The sequence below is a fragment of the Balaenoptera acutorostrata genome, chromosome 13 (assembly GCF_949987535.1).
Source record: "Balaenoptera acutorostrata chromosome 13, mBalAcu1.1, whole genome shotgun sequence".
Classification (NCBI taxonomy): domain Eukaryota; kingdom Metazoa; phylum Chordata; class Mammalia; order Artiodactyla; family Balaenopteridae; genus Balaenoptera; species Balaenoptera acutorostrata.
In genome coordinates, this window is record NC_080076.1 from 45,723,266 (window position 1) to 45,736,988 (window position 13,723).

Sequence of the window (13,723 nt, forward strand, 5' to 3'; positions counted from 1 at the left end):
CTGACTTACTTCACTCTGTATGACAGCCTCTAACTCCATCCACGTCTCAACAAATGACCCAATTTCGTTCCTTTATATGGCTGAGTAATATTCCATTGTATATATGTACCACATCTTCCTTATCCATTCGTCTTTTGATGGGCATTTAGGTTGCTTCCATGACCTGGCTATTGTAAATAGTGCTGCAATGAACATTGGGGTGCATGTGTCTTTTTGAATTGTGGTTTTCTCTGGGTATACGCCCAGTAGTGGGATTGCTGGGTCATATAGTAATTCTATTTTTAGTTTTTTAAGGAACCTCTATACTGTTCTCCATAGTGGCTGTATCAGTTTACATTCCCACCAACAGTGCAAGAGGGTTCCCTTTTCTCCACACCCTCTCCAGCATTTGTTGTTTGTAGATTTTCTGATGAAGCCCATTCTAACTGGTGTGAGGTGATACCTCATTGTAGTTTTGATTTGCATTTCTCTAATAATTAGTGATGTTCAGCATCTTTTCATGTGCCTCTTGGCCATCTGTATGTCTTCTTTGGAGAAATGTCTATTTAGGTCTTCTGCCCATTTTTGGATTGGGTTGTTTGTTTTTTTACTATTGAGCTGCATGAGCTGTTTATATATTTTGGAGATTAATCCTTTGTCCGCTGATTCGTTTGCAAGTATTTTCTCCCATTCTGAGGGTTGTCCTTTCGTCTTGTTTATGGTTTCCTTTGCTGTGCAAAAGCTTTGAAGTTTCATTAGGTCCCATTTGTTTATTTTTGTTTTTATTTCCATTACTCTAGGAGGTGGATCAAAAAAGATCTTTCTGTGATTTATGTCAAAGTGTGTTCTTCCTACATTTTCCTCTAAGAGTTTTATAGTGTCCGGTCTTACATTTAGGTCTCTAATCCATTTTGAGTTTATTTTTGTGTATGCTGTTAGGGAGTATTCTAATTTCATTCTTTTCCATGTAGCTGTCCAGTTTTCCCAGCACCACTTATTGAAGAGGCTGTCTTTTCTCCACTGTATATCCTTGCCTCCTTTTTCATAGATTAGTTGACCATAGGTGCATGGGTTTACCTCTGGGCTTTCTATCTTGTTCCATTGATCTATGTTTCTGTTTTTGTGCCAGTATCATATTGCGATTACTGTAGCTTTGTAGTATAGTCTGAAGTCAGGGAGTCTGATTCCTCCTGCTACGTTTTTTTCCCTCAAGACTGCTTTGGCTATTCGGGGTCTTTTGTGTCTCCATACAAATTTTAAGATTTTTTGTTCTAGTTCCGTAAAAAAGGCCATTGGTAATTTGATAGGGATTGCATTGAATCTGTAGATTGCTTTGGGTAGTATAGTCATTTTCACAATATTGATTCTTCCAATCCAAGAACATGGTATATCTCTCCATCTGTTGGTATCATCTTTAATTTCTTTCATCAGTGTCCTACAGTTTTCTGCATACAGGTCTTTTGTCTCCCTAGGTAGGTTTATTCCTAGGTATTTTATTCTTTCTGTTGCAAAGGTAAATGGAAGTGTTTCCTTAATTTCTCTTCCAGATTTTGCATCATTAGTGTATAGGAATGCAAGAGACTTCTGTGCATTAATTTTGTATCCTACTACTTTACCAAATTCATTGATTAGGTCTAGTAGTTTTCTGGTGGCATCTTTAGGGTTCTCTATGTATAGTATCATGTCATCTGCAAACAGTGACAGTTTTACTTCTTCTCTTCCAATTTGTATTCCTTTTATTTATTTTTCTTCTCTGATTGCCATGGCTAGGACTTCCAAAACTATGTTGAATAATACTGGTGAGAGTGGACATCCTTGTCTTGTTCCCGATCTTAGAGGAAATGCTTTCAGTTTTTCACCATTGAGAATGATGTTTGCTGTGGGTTTGTTGTATATGGCCTTTATTATGTTGAGGTAGTTTCCCTCTATGCCCACTTTCTGGAGAGTTTTTATCATAAATGGGTGTTGAATTTTGTTAAAAGCTTTTTCTGCATCTATTGAGATGATCATATGGTTTTTATTCTTCAATTTGTCAATATGGTGTATCACATTGATTGATTTGCATATATGGAAGAATCCTTGCATCCCTGGGATAAATCCCACTTGATCGTGGTGTATGATCCTTTTAATGTGTTGTTGGATTCTGTTTGCTAGTATTTTGTTGAGGATTTTTGCATCTATATTCATCAGTGATATTGGTCTGTAATTTTCTTTTTTTGTAGTATCTTTGTCTGGTTTTGGTATCAGGGTGATGGTGGCCTCATACAATGAGTTTGGAGTGTTCCTTCCTCTGCAATTTTTAGGAAGAGTTTGAGCAGGATGGGTGTTAGCTCTTCTCTAAATGTTTGATAGAATTCACCTGTGAAGCCATCTGGTCCTGGACTTTTGTTTGTTGGAAGATTTTTAATCACAGTTTCAATTTCATTACTTGTGATTGGTCTGTTCATATTTTCTATTTCTTCCTGGTTCAGTCTTGGAAGGTTATACCTTTCTAAGAATTTGTCCATTTCTTCCAGGTTGTCCATTTTATTGGCATAGAGTTGCTTGTAGTAGTCTCTTAGGATGCTTTGTATTTCTGTGGTGTCTGTTGTAACTTCTCCTCTTTCATTTATAATTTTATTGATTTGAGTCCTTTCCCTCTTTTTCTTGATGAGTCTGGCTAATGGTTTATCAGTTTTGTTTATCTTCTCAAAGAACCAGCTTTTAGTTTTATTGATCTTTGCTATTGTTTTCTTTGTTTCTATTTCATTTATTTCCGCTCTGATCTTTATGATTTCTTTCCTTCTGCTAACTTTGGGTTTTGTTTGTTCTTCTTTCTCTAGTTCCTTTAGGTGTAAGGTTAGATTATTCACTTGAGATTTTTCTTATTTCTTGAGGTAGGCTTGTATTGCTATAAACTTTCCTCTTAGAACTGCTTTTGCTGCATCCCGTACGTTTTGGATCATCGTGTTTTCATTGTCATTTGACCCTAAGTATTTTTTGATTTCCTCTTTGATTTCTTCAGTGATCTCTTGGTTATTTAGTAACGTAGTGTTTAGCCTCCATGTGTTTGTGTTTTTTACGTTTTTTCCCCTGTAATTCATTTTGAATCTCATAGCGTTGCGGTCAGAAAAGATGCTTGATATGATTTCAATTTTCTTAAATTTACTGAGGCTTGATTTGTGACCCAAGATCTGATCTATCCTGGAGAATGTTCTGTGTGCACTTGAGAAGAAAGTGTAATCTGCTGTTTTTGGAAGGAATGTCTTATAAATATCAATTAAATCTATCTGGTCTATTCTGTCATTTAAAGCTTCTGTTTCCTTTTTTATTTTCATTTTGGATGATCTGTCCATTGGTGTAAGTGAGGTGTTAAAGTCCCCCACTATTATTGTCTTACTGTCAATTTCCTCTTTTACATCTGTTTGCAGTTGCCTTATGTATTGAGGTGCTCCTATGTTGGGTGCATATATATTTATTATTGTTATATCTTCTTCTTGGATTGATCCCTGGATCATTATGTAGTGTCCTTCCTTGTCTCTTGTAACTTTCTTTTTTTAAAAGTCTATTTTATCTGGTATGAGTATTGTTACTCCAGCTTTCTTTTGATTTCCATTTGCATGGAATATCTTTTTCCATCCCCTCGCTTTCAGTCTGTATGTGTCCCTAAGACTGAAGTGGGTCTCTTGAAGACAGCATATATATGGGTCTTGTTTTTGTATCCATTCAGCAAGCCTGTGTCTTTTGGTTGGAGCATTTAATCCATTCATGTTTAAGGTAATTATTGATATGTATGTTCCTATGACCATTTTCTTAATTGTTTTGGGTTTGTTTTTGAAGGCTCTTTTCTTCTCTTGTGTTTCCCACTTAGAGAAGTTCCTTTAGCATTTGTTGTAGAGCTAGTTTGGTGGTGCTGAATTCTCTTCTTAGCTCTTGCTTCCCTGTAAAGCTTTTGATTTCTCCATTGAATCTGAATGAGATCCTTGCTGGGTAGAGTAATCTTGGTTGAAGGTTCTTCCCTTTCATTACTTTAAGTATATCATGCCACTGCCTTCTGGCTTGTAGAGTTTCTGCTGAGAAATCAGCTGTTAACCTTATGGGAGTTCCCTTGTATGTTATTTGTCGTTTTTCCCTTGCTGCTTTCAATAATTTTTCTTTGTCTTTAATTTTTGCCAATTTGATTATTATGTGTCTTGGTGTGTTTCTCCTTGGATTTATCCTGTATGGGATTCTCTGCGTTTCCTGGACTTGGGTGGCTATTTCCTTTCCCATGTTAGGGAATTTTTTGACTATAATCTCTTCAAATATTTTCTCGGGTCCTTTCTCTCTCTCTTCTCCTTCTGGGACCCCTATAATGCGAATGTTGTTGTGTTTAATGTTGTCCCAGAGGTCTCTTAGGCTGTCTTCATTTCTTTTCATTCTTTTTTCTTTATTCGGTTTTGCAGCAGTGAATTCCACCATTCTGTATTCCAGGACTTATCTGTTCTTCTTCCTCAGTTATTCTGTTATTGATTCCTTCTAGTTTAGTTTTCATTTCAGTTATTGTATTGTTCATCTCTGTTTGTTTGTTCTTTAATTCTTCTAGGTCTTTGTTAAACATTTCTTGCATCTTCTCGATCTTTGCCTCCATTGTTTTTCCAAGCTCCTGGATCATCTTCACTATCATTATTCTGAATTCTTTTTCTGGAAGGTTGCCTAATTCTGAATTCTTTTTCTGGAAGGTTGCCTATCTCCACTTCATTTAGTTGTTTTCTGGGGTTTTATCTTGTTCCTTCATCTGGTATATAGCCCTCTGCCTTTTCATCTTGTCTATCTTTCTGTGAATGTGGTTTTTGTTCCACAGGCTGCAGGATTGTAGTTCTTCTTGCTTCTGCTGTCTGCCCTCTGGTGGATGAGGCTATCTAAGAGGCTTGTGCAGGTTTCCTGATAGGAGGGACTGGTGGTGGATAGAGCTGGGTGTTGCTCTGGTGGGCAGAGCTCAGTAAAACTTTAATCCGCTTGACTGCTAATGGGTGGGGCTGGGTTCCCTCCTTGTTGGTTGTTTGGCCTGAGGCAACCCAACACTGGAGCCTACCTGGGCTCTTTGGTGGGGCTAATGGCAGACTCTGGGAGGGCTCACGCCAAGGAGTACTTCCCAGAAGTTATGTTGCCAGTGTCCTTGTCCTCATGGTGAGACACAGCCACCCCCTGCCTCTGCACGAGACCCTCCAACACCAGCAGGTAGGTCTGGTTCAGTCTCCCCTGGGGTCACTGCTCCTTCCCCTGGGTCCCGATGTGCACACTACTTTGTGTGTGCCCTCCAAGAGTGGAGCCCCTGTTTCCCCCAGTCCTGTCGAAGTCCTGTAATCAAATCCCACTAGCCTTCAAAGTCTGATTCTCTAGGAATTCCTCCTCCCGTTGCCAGACCCCCAGGTTGGGAAGCCTGATGTGGGGCTCAGAACCTTCACTCCAGTGGGTGGACTTTTGTGGTATAAGTGTTCTCCAGTCTGTGAGTCACCCACCCAGCAGTTATGGGATTTGATTTTGCTGTGATTGCGCCCCCCCTACCGTCTCATTGTGGCTTCTCCTTTGTCTTTGGATGTGGGGTATCTTTTTTGGTGAGTTCCAGTGTCTTCCTGTCGATGATTGTCGAGCAGCTAGTTGTGATTCTGGTGTTCTCACAAGAGGGAGTGAGAGCACCTCCTTCTACTCCGCCATCTTGGTTCCAATCCACATTGATTTCTAAATGCTTGTCGAGGAAGAGAAAAAGTGCTCAGACGTGAGATGCGAGAGGACTCAGTTTTCCAACACGCGACTTGGATTCAGTCTAAAATGTCAACCCAAGAATCGGCAGTCAATATGAAACTGAGTTCTTATACATACACATGAAATAACTAGAGCAAAATCAATTATTTTTTGTCACTACCTAAAATATTAGAAACTTCGTAAAAGCATTTGTCACCATAGTTGATGTGGACTAAACCATCAACTATCTTAACTGATATTGACAGAACACAACACCTAATAGATTTGTGCTCAATTGTACTTTTAAAATTTTCAAATTTCTTTTCAAATTCATGTTGACTAATGAATATTGACTCAAAGATGTTGACTAATTTTTTAAAAAATCTAATGAAAAATCATAATCATGTAGACTATGTTGTTTGACTACAACAGGATTAAATTAGGAACCACGAAACAGGCATCTTGGTGTATTAGGCTGCGCAGGCTGCTAAAACAAAATACCACAGCCTATATATTCAATGTGCTGAAGGGGGAAATAACTATCAACCAAAAATCCTATATCTGGCAAAACTGTCCTTCAAAAATGAGGGGAAAATTGATATAGTCTTAGAAAACCAAAAGCTAAGGGAGTTAATTACCACTATACCTGTCATGCAAGAAATCTTTCAAGTTGAAATGAAAGGAAACTAAACAGTAACTTAAAGGTGTATGAAGAAATAAAGATATTTGGTAAAGGAAAGTATATGAACAATTATAAAAACTAGCATTATTGTAACTTTGAAAAAAAAATACCACAGCATAGGTAGCCTGAACAACATAAGTTAATTGTCTCACAGTTCTGGAGGCTGGAAGTCTAAGATCAAGGCACCCAAATTTGGGTTCTGGTGAGTGATTTCTTCCTGGCTTGTAAACAGCCACTTTCTTGCTATGCTTTCACATGGTCTTTCCTTGGTGGGTGTATGAGTAGGGGAAGAGAGAGGGAGAGGAGAGAAAGAGAGAGAGAGAGAGAGAGAGAGAGAGAGAGAGAGAGAGAGAACTCTGATGTTTCCTCTTATAAGGACACTAATCCCCATAAGAACCTTATGATCTTTTTTAACCTTAATTACTACCTTAGAGGCTCCATCTTCAAATACAACTACACTGGCATGTTAGGTCTTCAACATATGAATTTTGGGGGGGACACAAACGTCCAGTTCATAACACTTGGAAAACCTCAAATATTTAGAAGTTAAACAAAAAACTTCTAAGTAATCCATAGGTCTTACTATGGAGTAAGTAAGAAATTGGAAAATATTTCAAACTGAATGACAATGAAAATACAAGATATCCATTTTAGGATGGATGCAACTATGGTAGTGCTCAGATAAAAAATTTATAGCTTTAAATTCTTATATTAAATAGAAGAAAGTTTTAAGATCAATTATCTGAGATTCCACCTTAATAAGCTTTAAAAAAAGAGCAAAGTAAACCCCAAAAGTGTAGAAGCCAGGAATTAAAGCTAAGAGCAGAAATCAATGTAATAGAAAACGCCAAACACTAGAGAAAATTAATAAATGTAAAAGCTGATTTTTACATTATTTACTAATCATGCTGAAAAGATTAGGACAATTAGTCAAACCTTAGAAAAACTAATAAAGGGAAAGAAATAACGTAGTACCAATAACAAAAATGATACAGGAGTTACCACCACAGATCCTATGAACATTAAAATAATAATAAAAGATATTATTAAAACGTTTTGCCAGTAAATTCGATAAATTACATGAAATGGAAAAAAGTTCCTGGAAAAATATAACACTAAAATTGGCAAAGAAGAGACAATACCTGAACAGCCCTGTATCTATTAAAGAAATTGATTTTTAAATCAGAAACATTTTGATGAAAAAACCCCAGTTTCAATGGTAAATAATCAAATATTTTAGGCAGAAATAATGCCAATCTTGCATAAACTCTTTCAGAAATAGAGGAGAAAAGGAAATTACCAGTTTGTTTTATGTGACCAACATAACCACAAACCAGAAAAATGTATTATAAAAAATAAATAAAAGTATAGACTAGTATACTTCATGAGCATAGACTCAAAAATTCTTAATAAAATATTAGTAAATCAAATCCAACAATATGTAAAATGGATAATATATCATGATAAAGTAGGGTTTTACCCTGGAACGCAAAGTTGATGTAACACTTGAAAATCAATCAGTATTCACCATAGTAATGGAATAGTAAATAAAAATAACATGTCATTTTAATAGATGCAGAAAAAGTGTTAGACAAATCTCAATACCAATTCATGATTCAGTTAACATCTGAATCATGAACATAATCGATGGTGAAATGTTAAATGTTTTCCTTCTAAAGTTCAGGACCAAGTAAAATATACCTTTCAAAAATTTTTTTGAAGTATAGTTGATTTACAATGTTGTGTTATTTTCAGGTGTACAGCAAAGTGATTCAGTTATACACATATATATATTTTTTCAGGTTATTTTCCATGGTAAGTTACTATAAGATATTGAATATAGTTCCCTGTGCTATACAGTAGGTCCTTGTTGTGTAAGGATACCCTATTCAACCTTGAAATGGAGGTCTTGGTCATTGCAATAAAAAAAGAAAAATAAATGCAAAGCATAAAAATCAGAACAGAGTAATGCATCTCTATTTGCAGATGATGTATAAAAATGCTAGAAATGATTATAAAATGCTAGAAAACAACTCCTAGAAATAATTAATTTAGCAAGATCAAGAGGTACAAGGTCAATATACAGAAGTCAATTATATTTTTACGTGCTGGTAGCAAACAGCTGGAAATAAAAAAAAAAAAAAGATTCCATTTACAATATTACTACAAAATGTTAAATACCTAGGAATAAATTTAACAAAATATATACAGACCTCTTTTCTGAAAAGTGCAGAACATTTCTGAGAGAAATGAAAGGCCTAAATAAATGGTGAAATACACTGTGTTCATGAATTAGAACATTCAATATTATTAATATCTCAATTCTCCTCTAATTGATCTATAGATGCAACACAATCCCAATCATCATTCTAGTGGGGTTATTTTTGTAGAAGTCGATGAGCTGATTCTAAAGTTTATTTTAAAATGTGACCTAGAGTAGCTAAGCAATATTTTAAAAATAAATTTATTTATTTATTTATTTTTGGCTGCATTGGGTCTTCGTTGCTGCACGCAGGCTTTCTCTAGTTGCGGCGAGCGGGGGCTACTCTTCGTTGCAGTGCACGGGTTTCTCATTGCGGTGGTTTCCCTTGTTGTAGAGCACGGGTGCTAGGCACAAAGGCTTCAGTAGTTGTAGCACACGGGCTCAGTAGTTGTGGCTCGCGGGCTCTAGAGCACAGGCTTAGTAGTTGTAGCACATGGGCTTAGTTGCTCCACGGCATGTGGGATCTTCCTGGACCAGGGCTCAATCCTGTGTCCCCTGCATTGGCAGGCAGATTGTTAACCACTGTTCCACCAGGGAAGCCCAGCCAACCAATTTTTAAAAAGTTGTTCACTCAAGAAGTATTTATTGGTAGGTGATATAAGACAAAGTAATTTTAAAACAAGAAAAACAAACTTGGAGGACTTGACCTGATTTCAAGACTTACTATAAAGCTATAGTAATCAAGATGGTGTAGTACTGGCACAAGGATAGACATAAATCAATGGAACAGAGTAAAGAATCCAGAAATAGACTTTCAGGTATATGGTAAATTGATTTTCTACAAAGGTGCCAAGGCAATTCAATGGGAATGAAAGTCCTTTTAACAAATGATGCTACAACAACTTGATATCTGTATGAAAAAACTTAATGTCAACTCTGTCTCAAACCACTTACAGAATTAACTTCAAATGGATCATAAGTCTAAATATTAAAGCTAAAAACTATAAAACTTCTAGAGAAAAACATAGGGAAAAAGTCTATGTCACCTTGAGGTTTTTTTTGGGAGGCAAATTTAACATATTAAAGTATAAAATATCAAGGAAAGTGTACAAATTTAAATTTACAGATCACTGAACTTTTATAAATGAATACATCTATGCAACCACTCCCAAGATCTAGAGCATTACCAACACCACAGAAGCCTATCTCATGCTCCTTTCCAGCCAATGTTCCTCCACCAAAGTTAACCATTATTCTGACATGTCATTATAGCTTAATTTTGCTTGTTTTATTTTGTTACATGGAATCGTATAGTATATCTTTGCACATGTAGCATTTGTTTATTCTTTTTGCATAGTTTCTATTATACGAATACACCCTAATTTATCCATTATCAACAGATATTTGAGTTTTTCCAGTGTAGAGCTATTGTCAATAAACTGCTATGAACTTTCTTGTACAAATCTTTTGGGGCATATTTATGCATATGTGTTAAATATGTATTTGAGTGGAATTGCTGGGTCCATAAAAGTATGTTCAGCTTCATTATATAACTGAGATGCGACTTATTTGTGTTTCTGAGAGGGTCCTGGTGTAGGTAAGCAAGCCAGTAATGGATTTATTTAGTTCCCAGGATTCTAAGTGTGAAGAGCAGCTGAAGCCAATGGGACTGAATCAACTTAAACTCCCCCCAGCAGAATATAAGAGTTCCGGTTGCTCCACATTTTTGCCAACACTGAGTATCAGCAATGGCATAAATTTAGCCATTACGGTGGGGGACAAACGATGTGGAGCATGCTTTCATATGCTTATTGGGCATTTGGACGTCCCCTTTTGTGAAGCAGGAATACACATCATTTGCCTATTTAAAAATTGCATAGTCTGTCTTTTTCTTATTGATTTGTAGAAGTTACAAATATATTCTGGATACAGTTTTTTGGTCATATATGTATACTGCAAATATCTCCTATTCTGTGACTTGCTTTTCCATTCGTTAAATAGAAATTTAAATTTAATCAAGTCCAATTCAGCAGTCTCTTTCATTATGTGTCTTGTGTTATGTTTAGAAAATCTTTGCATATCCTAAAGTCTTGGGCATATTCTCCTATGTTATATTTTTAAAGTTTTTTTTTTTATTTCACACTGAAGTCTATGACACCTGGCATAGAATTTTGCTGTCTGTTTTTGAAATTTGTATTCTGTTCCACTGATCCATTTGTCTGCACTTGAAACAATACATTTTTTATACCTTATTTAGAAATGTTCTGGAATCTGATAGTGTAAATTTGTCCTTTTTCTTCAATATTGAATTTATTATTCTTATTCCTTTACATTTTGACATAAATTTTAGAATCAGTTTCACTAAATTCTCAATTTCCACAAAAAGTTTCTTCAATATGGGAAGAATCATCATCTTTAAAACACTGAATCCTCAAATCCATGAAGATGGCATACACCTTGATTTACTTGGATCTTCTCTAATTATTCTCAATGACGTATCTTTGCTTTCTGAATACAGGTCTTGCATATCTTTCATTAATTTTTTTCTTAGGTATTAGATATCTTTTAATGCTATTAAAAGTTATATTGTTTTAACATTTTATTATCTATTTTTTCTAGTATATGGAAACACAAGTGATTTTTAATATACTGATTTTATTTTATTTTATTTTTGGATTATTTTTATTTTAACCTTTTATTTTATATTGCAGTAGAGTTGATTAACAATGTTGTGATAGTTTCAGGTATACTGCAAAGTGATTCAGTTATACATATACATGTATCTATTCTTTTTCAAATTCTTTTCCCATTTAGGTTGTTACATAATATTGAGCAGAATTCCCTGCACTTAACAGTAGGTCCTTGTTGGTTGTCCATTTTAAATATAGCAGTGTGTACATGTGAATCCCAAACTCCCTAACTACCCCTTCCCTCCCCCCTTCACCCCTGGTAATCGAAAGTTTGTTCTCTAAGTCTGTGAGTCTGTTTCTGTTTTGTAAGTTCATTTGTATCATTTCTTTTTAGATTCTGCTTATAAGCAATATCATACAATATTTCTCCTTCTCTCTCTGACTTACTTCACTCAGTATGACAATCTTTAGGTCCATCCATGTTGCTGCAAATGGTATTATTTCATTCTTTTTAATGGCTGAGTAATATTCCATTGTATATATGTGCCACATCTTCTTTATTCATTCCTCTGTCGATGGATATTTTGGTTGCTTCCATGTCTTAGCTATTGTAAACAGTGCTGCAATGAATACTGGGGTGCATGTACCCTTTAGGACCATGTTTTTCTCCAGATATATGCCCAGGAGTGGGATTTCAGGGTCATATGGTAGCTCTGGTTTTAGTTTCTTAAGGAACCTCCATACTGTTCTCCATAGTGGCTGTACCAATTTACATTCCCACCAACAGTGTAGGAGGGTTCCCTTCTCTCCACACCCTCTCCAGCATTTATTGTTTGTGGATTTTTTTGATGATAGCCATTTTGACTGGTGTTAGGTGATACCTCATTGTAATTTTGATTTGCATTTCTCTAATAATTAGTGATGTTGAGCATCTTTTCATGTGCCTCTTGGCCATCTGTATGTCTTCTTTGGAGAAATGTCTATTTAGGTCTTCTGCCCATGTTTTGATTGGGTTGTTTGTTTTGATGATATTAAGCCTCATGAGCTGTTTGTAAATTTTGGAGACTAATCCCTTGTCGGTCACATCATTTGAAAATATTTTCTCCCAGTCTGGGGGTTGTCTTTTCATTTTGTTTATGGTTTCCTTTGCTGTACGAAAGCTTTTGAGTTTAATTAGGTCCTATTTCTTTATTTTTGTTTTTCTTTCTATTACTCTGGGAGACAGATTAAAAAAAAATATTGCTACGGGCTTCCCTGGTGGCGCAGTGGTTGAGAATCTGCCTGCCAATGCAGGGGACACGGGTTCGAGCCCTGGTCTGGGAAGATCCCACGTGCCGCGGAGCGGCTGGGCCCGTGAGCCACAATTACTGAGCCTGCGCGTCTGGAGCCTGTGCTCCGCAACAAGAGAGGCCGCGATGGTGAGAGGCCCGCGCACTGCGATGAGGAGTGGTCCCCACTTGCCACAACTGGAGAAAGCCCTCGCACAGAAACGAAGACCCAACACAGCCATAAATAAATAAATAAATTTAAAAAAATATATTGCTGCGATTTATGTCAGAAAGTGTTCTGCCTGTGTTTTCCTCTAAGAGTTTTATAGTGTCCCGTCTCACATTTGGCTCTTTAATCCATTTTGAGCTTATGTTTGTGTAAGGTGTTAGAGAATGTTCTAATTTCATTTTTTTACACATAGCTGTCCAGTTTTCCCAGCACTACTTGTTGGAGACACTGTCTTTCCACCATTGTATAGTCTTGTCTCCTTTGTCATAGATTAATTGACCATAGGTGCGTGGGTTTATTTCTGGGTTTTCTATCCTGTTCTATTGATTTATATGTCTGTTTTTGTGCCAGTACCATATTGTTTTGATGACTGTAGCTTTGTAGTGTAGTCTAAAGTCAGGGAGCTTGATTCCTCAGGCTTCATTTTTCTTTCTCAAGATTGCTTTGGCTATTTGGGGGTCTTTTCTGTCTCCATACAAATTTTAAGATTTTTTTGTTCTAGTTCTGTGAAAAATGCCATTGGTAATTTGATAGGAATTGCATTGAATCTGTAGACTGCCTTGGGTAGTATAGTCATTTTGACAATACTGATTCTTCCAATCCAAAAACATGGTATATCTTTCCATCTGTTTGTGTCATCTTCAATTACTTTCATCAGCATCTTATAGTTTTCGGAATACAGGTTTTTGTCTCCTTAGGTAGGTTTATTCCAAAGTATTTTATTCTTTTTGATATGATGGTAAATGGGGTTGTTTCTTGAATGTCTCTTTCTGATCTTTCATTGTTAGTGTATAGAAATGCAACAGATTTCTGTGTATTAATTATGTAACCTGCAACTTTACCAAATTCATTGATGAGCTCTAGTAGTTTTATGGTAGTGTCTTTAGGATTTTCTATGTGTATCATGTCATTTGGAAACAGTGACAGTTTTTTGTTTTTTGTTTTTAACAGTGACAGTTTTACTTCTTCTCTTCCAATTTGGATTCCTTTTATTTCTTTTTCTTCCCTGATTGCCATAGCTAGGACTTC